The sequence below is a fragment of the Dasypus novemcinctus genome, chromosome Y (genome assembly GCF_030445035.2).
Source record: "Dasypus novemcinctus isolate mDasNov1 chromosome Y, mDasNov1.1.hap2, whole genome shotgun sequence".
Classification (NCBI taxonomy): Eukaryota; Metazoa; Chordata; class Mammalia; order Cingulata; family Dasypodidae; genus Dasypus; species Dasypus novemcinctus.
In genome coordinates this window covers 7,339,430-7,346,438 of record NC_092216.1, presented here as the reverse complement: position 1 = coordinate 7,346,438, position 7,009 = coordinate 7,339,430, and the positions used below count along the sequence as shown (strand labels likewise).

General features: G+C 42.4%; 1 non-coding gene across 1 annotated transcript; it reads left to right on the top strand.

The window, feature by feature from the left end:
• The first annotated feature begins 6,224 nt into the window (after window positions 1-6,224).
• LOC139438412 (U1 spliceosomal RNA) lies at window positions 6,225-6,388 on the top strand. Its single transcript, XR_011648088.1, has one exon. It is a non-coding gene; the product is annotated as a U1 spliceosomal RNA (small nuclear RNA).
• Window positions 6,389-7,009: the final 621 nt, after the last annotated feature.

Genomic DNA, 7,009 nt, shown 5'->3' with positions numbered 1-7,009 from the left:
GGTTCATAGAGGCCATTCACAAAGTCTGGTTGTGAGAGCAGAAGGATCATGCATCAGTTCTTATAAACATGGCTCAATGGATCAATTTTGTCCAAGCAGTCAACCCATTGCCACACCCCCTCCCAATAATTCCCGGCTAGACCCCCTGCTAATGATCATCATCTTGCCATCTGGAAGCCTCCCATCAACATCCCACATTTCCAATCTGGTTTCTTGTATAGGGTCCATGTTGGATGCTATTTATACCATAAAGCCTTATTTAATTCCCTCTATCAATAAATCATAATGGTGATGTGGACAGGGTGGCCACGGCGGCTGCTGATGGTAGGGAGAGGGAAGAAGAGATACGGTGTGGGGGCATTTTCAGGATTTGGAGTTGTCCTGGGTGGTGCTGCAGGGACGGATGCTGGACGTTGTGTGTCCTGCCGTGTCCCACTGGATGGACTGGGGGAGAGTGTAGACTACAATGTAAACCACTATCCATGTGACGCAGCAGTGCTCCAAGATATACTCACCAAATGCAATCAATGTGCCTCAATGATGAAAGAGGTTGTTGATGTGGGAGGAGTGGGTTGAGGGAGGTAGGGGGTTTATGGGGACCTCATATTTTTTGAATGTGACATTTTAAAAAAAGACAAAAAAAAACATTTAAAAAATGTCATTATGTTCACAGGTATTTATGCCTAATTCTTTTTCTTTTCTTGTTTATTTTCTTTTAAATGTTACATTCAAAAAATATGAGATCCCCATATATCCCACCCCCTTCCCACTCCTCCCACATCAACAACTTCTTTGATCATCATGGGACATTCATGGCATTTGGTGAATACATTTTGGAGCACTGCTGTACCACATGGGTAGCGGTTTACATTGTAGTTTACACTCTCCCTTGGTCCACCCAGTGGGCCCTGGCAGGACATACAATGTCCAGAATCCATCCCTGCAGTACCACCCAGGACACTCCAAATCCTGAAAATGCCCCCACATCATATCTCTTCTTCCCTCTCCCTTCTCTCAGCAGCTACCGTGGCCACTTTCTCCACATCAATGCTATAATTTCTTCCTTTACCAGTCACAATAGTTCCATAGTAGAATATCAGTAAGTCCATGTAATCCATACTCTATTCCTCCATCTTGTGGACCCTGGGATGGTGATGTCCAGTCCCCGTCTACATCAAGAGGATAGGCCACATTAATTTGAATTACAGTTCATCATGACTATGTTTTCTAGTCTCTACTCTTGTATATACTAAACCTCTGACAATGGTTTCTGTTACAGACATGATTTAATGAAGTTTTGTTAGATGAATGAATGGACGCTGTTCATTCATGTTTGAGGTTCTCCATTGCCCCCAAGGCTATCCCAGTTCTAAAAGGAATGAGTGGGTTAGTTACACAGCCATTGCACTTGCTGCAGACAACACAAGTTTGAAAATCTGCCCTGGCCATGACCCACTTTCCCCTCATACACACACACACACACACACACAGGCATACGCACTCCTGAGAACTTCTCCCTCAACATCCAAGGTTGGGTCTATCAAACATGTCAGCAGTGGGTGCTCTTAGACTCTGCTCATTGTAAAAAGGGCGGGATGGAAAAATATGTTAAAATTTTGGAAATGAGGTTTAGAGACACTGTTCATTTGAAAAATGGAATAGTCATGTTCTCAGGTGCATGTGGCATCAGTAAAAACAAGACAAGGACAAGATTTAAAGATTTAATTTAAATGCAAATCTGTTGACTTTGTCTTTTGCTAGCTTATCTTTTGAGAGTTTGGTGATGGTGGTGAATCTACGTGTGGGTTCCAATTTTTGTTTCCTTACTGCCAATGACTCCTCATGCCCTTGGGATTCAGATATAAGATACTTCTCCATGTCTGAGTAAAAAGGCAAAATCATGACTTTAATACAGATGAAAAATGAACATGTGTTAAAGAATTTTTACTCATGAAGCAATGAGGAAACCATATGAATTCTTAACAAGTTCAAAGGGGTAAAACACAAATTTGTATGGAGCCAAGGAATTGAACTGCAAAGGGAGTTAAAACTACTTTTTTCTATGTTCAAACAAACATGAATGTTTATTCCAGAACTATTCACAATAGCCAAAAGGTGGAAGAAACACAAATGTCCATCAGTAGACGAATGGATGAACAGAATGTGCTATATCCTTACAATGGAATATTGTTCAGCCCCATAAAGGAATGAAGTGCTAACAGAGACTACAACATAGATGAGCCTTGGAAACATAATGTTGGGAAGTAGATGTGGCTCGAGCAATTGAGCTCCCGTCTACCATGTAGGAGGTCCAGGGTTCAATTCCCAGAGCCTCCTTGTGAAGGCAAGCTGGCCAGTGCAGAGAGCTGGCACAGCAAGATGATGCAAAAAAAAGAGACACAGAGGAGAGACAATAGTAAGAGATGCAACAGACCAGGGAGCTGAGGTGGCACAAGAGATTGAGCACCTCTCTCCTACCCCGGAAGGTCCCAGGATCAGTTCCCAATGCCACCGAAAGAGAAGACAAGCAAACACAGAAGAATACACAGCAAATGGACACAGAGAGCAGACAGTGGGAGGGGGGGGCAGGGGGAGATAAATAAAAAAATGTTATGCTAAGGGAAATAAGCTACATACCAAGACCACATACTGGATGATTCCATTTATCTGAGATATCCAGAAGAGGTAAATCCATACAGACAGAAAGCAGATTAATGGTTGCCAGGAGCTAGGGGTGGGGCTGGGGAAGTGGGGGGAAATGGAAAGTGACTGCTTTATGGGTATAGGATTCTGTGTGGGGTGATGGAAAAATTCTGGAACTAGAAAATGTTGACGGTTATACCACATTGTGACTGCACTTAATGACACCGGAATGTACATTTAAAAATAATTAAAATGGTAAAAATTTATATTACATATTATGTGTATTTTACCGGAATTAAGAATATATATAAGATTTAAAAAAAGCTTTCCATATGGGCAGGGAAGTCAACAGAAACTTGACTGGCAAAGAGAGTTTGCAAACCCATCAATTACCTACAGTTTATTAAGAGGTGTGCAGTAGCTCAAAGACAATGAGTGGGGCTAGCATCAGACAGTCTGGAGGGTGTGTTTTTAGTTGAAGTACAGAATGTTTTTCTGCAGGCTCCTGTAGAGAGAGGGAGAGAGAGCTAACAGCCTGTTTTCTGATGTCTCTGCAGTGCCTAATTTCCATTCTCAAGAAGCTCAGATCTCTACCTTCCCTTGGGTTTCAGAAGGATGCTCTGGCATTCTTGAAATATCGTGTTTATTTTGTGGTGCTTCTGTAAGAGGTTTTCTGTTTTTCTCTAACAAAAACCCCTTTGATAAGATTGCATTCATTTCTCCAGAAAATGGACAACACTTGCCAAGGAGACTCTCTAAATGCTCATTTGCCTTCCCTTGGCAGGTGCCTAGAACTGTTTTGGTTCAAGTAGAGCACGTTGGATAGACACACTCAGTTAAGTCCAATTGCTTCCAGAATGCTCTGATGCTGGGCCATGGCTCAGAAAAAAATGTCATGGGATCTAAGCCCAGTCTTGAGGTAGAGATGCAGTGGACATAACCATCCCAAGGTCCACAGGATGGAGGAATAGAGTATGGATTAGAGTGGACTTACTGATGTTCTATTCTGGAACTATTGTGATTAGTTAATAGAAGAAAATGTAGCATTGATGTGGAGATAGTGGCCATGGTAGCTGCTGAGGGTAGGGAGTGGGAAGAAGAGATGTGATGTGGGGGCATTTTCAGGACCTGGAATTGTCCTGGGTGGTGCTGCAGGGACAGTTACCAGACATTGTATGTCCTCCCATGGCCCACTGGGTGGACTGGGGGAGAGTGTAAACTATAATGTGGACCATTGACCATGAGGTGCAGCGGTGCTCAGAGATGTATTCACCAAGTGCAATGAATGTTCCATGATGATGGAGGAGGTTGTTGATGTGCGAGGAGTGGGGTGAGCCGGGGGGGCTATATGGGGATGTCCTATTTTTTGAATGCAACATTTAAAAAAATGTCATGGGAAGAAGGCAACAGTCTTAGACTTTATGCTTGAAACAAGTGGTGAGAGTCAGAAACTCTAAGTCACTACAGAGGAGCACACCTTTTCTTGAAAAGCAGAAGCTCTGGCCACACACGGCCAGCATTTCTATTTGGCACCCATGGACCGAAGCTGAGGAGCAGTCCCTCTGGGTCAGGGCATGGCTCTGTGCTTGGGCAGGGGACCTACCCCAGAGCATCCATCCTTCAGCGTTCTCTACCCAGACACCACAGGCATCAGGTTTACTATGCCCGACCTGAAACCCATGCCCCAAGGTCTTGACCAAAGGGAGACTTTCAGTCCTTCGACGCAACCTCTTCAGATGCACGCTGACCTAGTTCAAATGCCCTTTCCTTTCGAACCACACCTGGTGGTCCTTTCAGTTTTTTTCCCCTGGGATCACTTTGGACCTTGCAAGAAAACTTTGTCCTGGGAGTTAGGGTTCCTCAAATAGCATCCTGCTTTGAGGATGGATGGATGGTTCTCAAATGCTTTTGAGGTTGTAGTTCATAAACTAGCTTTCATACTCAATCTTTGCTAAGTGGGAAAAAAATCATTATTTAAAGACATCTTGGGAAGTGGATTTGACTCAATGGATAAGCGTCCACCTACCATGTGGGAGGTACAGGGTTCAAACCCAGGGCCTCCTGACCTGTGTGGTGAGCTGGCCCCTTGTAGGGGAGCCCCACGTGTAAGGAGTGAACTCCATAAGGAGAGCAGCCCCACGTGAAAAAAGCACAGCCTGCCCAGGAGTGGGACTGTCCACATGGAGAGCTGACGCAGTAAGAGGACATAACAAAAAGAGACACAGATTCCCAGTGCCGCTGACAAGAATAGAAGCAGACTCAGAAAAACACACAGAGAATGGACACAGAGAGCAGACAACTGGGGTGGGGGTTGGGGGGAGGTCGGGGAAGGGGAGAGAAATAAATTAAAAAATAAATCTTAAAAAAAAATAAAGACATCTTGATGATACCATGTAAAAAGATTTTTACAGAAGTTACAGGTAAAGTGAGTATTGTCATTTCTCACCCTTTCTAGAGCCCACACTCCATTTTTTTTTCTTTAACATATATTTAGAATTTTAAATATCTGCCAATTTCATTTTGCTTTTTGATTCCTAATTTTTATTAAGAATTCAGTTGTTCAAAAATGATTTAGTTATCTTTATTCTCTTCTCATAGACATTCTAGATGAAAATTAATTTCCTAAAATGATGACATGATCTTCTGTTAAAAAATTATAAATACTTAAGCTGTACTAACTTACCTACCTTCATAAATAATAATAATAAATCAACAGAGAATACCAAGCACAAAGGCGTCTACCTCAGGGCTCTGTCAAAAAACTGTTTGATTTCTTAGACTCAGAGCTGGAAGGGACCCTAGAAATAAAAATATTGTTTTATGACCTTCAAACCTTTTAGTTTTCCTTAGCTGTGGACCCCCTTTGCAGATAAAATTAACAAAATACAGTAAGAAAAACAGATACCAGCTGAGGTCCATTTTACGAAAAGGGAAACTGAAACCCAGAAAGGCTAAGTGACCTTTCCAAGGGTCAAAGTGGCAAAGAGAGGACTAGATGCCAGGCATCCTGACTTCATATGGCAATTCAAGCTCATGGTCTGAGCGTTTCATTTGGTGGGTGTGCGTATGTGTGTGTCTATGTGGGTATCTTGTAATTCTGTTTAAATGAGGCATATCATTTATTACCTTTTTTTAGATGTCTTTTTTTTGTCTTTATTTTTTTAATGTTACATTAAAAAATATGAGGTCCCCATATACCCCCCACCCCCCTCACCCCACTCCTTTCCCCGTAACAACAACCTCCTCCATCATCATGGGACATTCATTGCATTTGGTGAATACATCTCTGAGCACCGCTGCACCTCATGGTCACTGGTCCACCTCATAGCTTAAGGAAACATCTCCTAAGTGTTTGAAGGCAAAATTCTCCTTCATTGTTTGCAGCCATGGGATTAGCACTAAGTAGTAGATGGCAACAGCGGGTCAATGGGGACAAAGGGATACAATGGAAGGCGACAAGGCACCATCACCTTGATGAGATACCCATATATAATAGAGTGTGGAAATCACCATGGACATGATGACATTGACCAACCAGCCAAGTAGGCTGCACTGATATTTATGTAAAGAGAACATGCCTAACACTTACCTGGCAGGGGAGACACCGTGATCATGAATGTGGTTTTCCCAGGGCAAGGCTGGTCCATTGCACTGGGGACCTACTGAGTCCTGCGATTTCCCCGCAGGGGGGAAACTTGACTGCATAATTTGAGTTGGTGGGGGATTGAGTCTGCGCTTTCCCCCAACAAGAAAAAAGAAAAAAAAAAAAGAGAACATATCTAATTCAAGATTGAGCCTCATATGCTTCAGCCATTCTATAGAAGGGGTATATATGTGAGGCTTAGGAAAAAAGAAGAATACATTGTACTGACATTTTTTTCTTTTCACAACTTGTTCTTTTATTTTTTTTAACTTTTTATTTTGCAATAATTTCAAACTGATAGGACAGTTGAAAAATAATATAAACCCCACACAGAGACCTCCAATATACCTCCACCTTCCACATACCCCAATTTAAAATTTTGCCACATTTGTCATCTATCTATCTATCTGTCTGTCTGTCTACCTATCCAAAAACTTCTCCTTTAAGAGCTTAGTGTATCTATCTCTATTTTATAACTATATTTTATATCTATCTCTATTTTATATCAATCTTCCATATCTATCTACTATCATCTATCTCTATTTTCTAACTTTATTTTTAATCTACCTTCCTATCATTTAGATAGCTGTATTTCCTTCTTTACTTCCTCCCTCCCTCCCTCCCTTCCTTCCTCCCTCCCTCCCTCCCTCCCTCCCTCCCTCCCTCCCTCCCTCCCTCCCTCCCTCCCTCCCTTCCTTCCTTCCTTCCTTCCTTCCTTCCTTC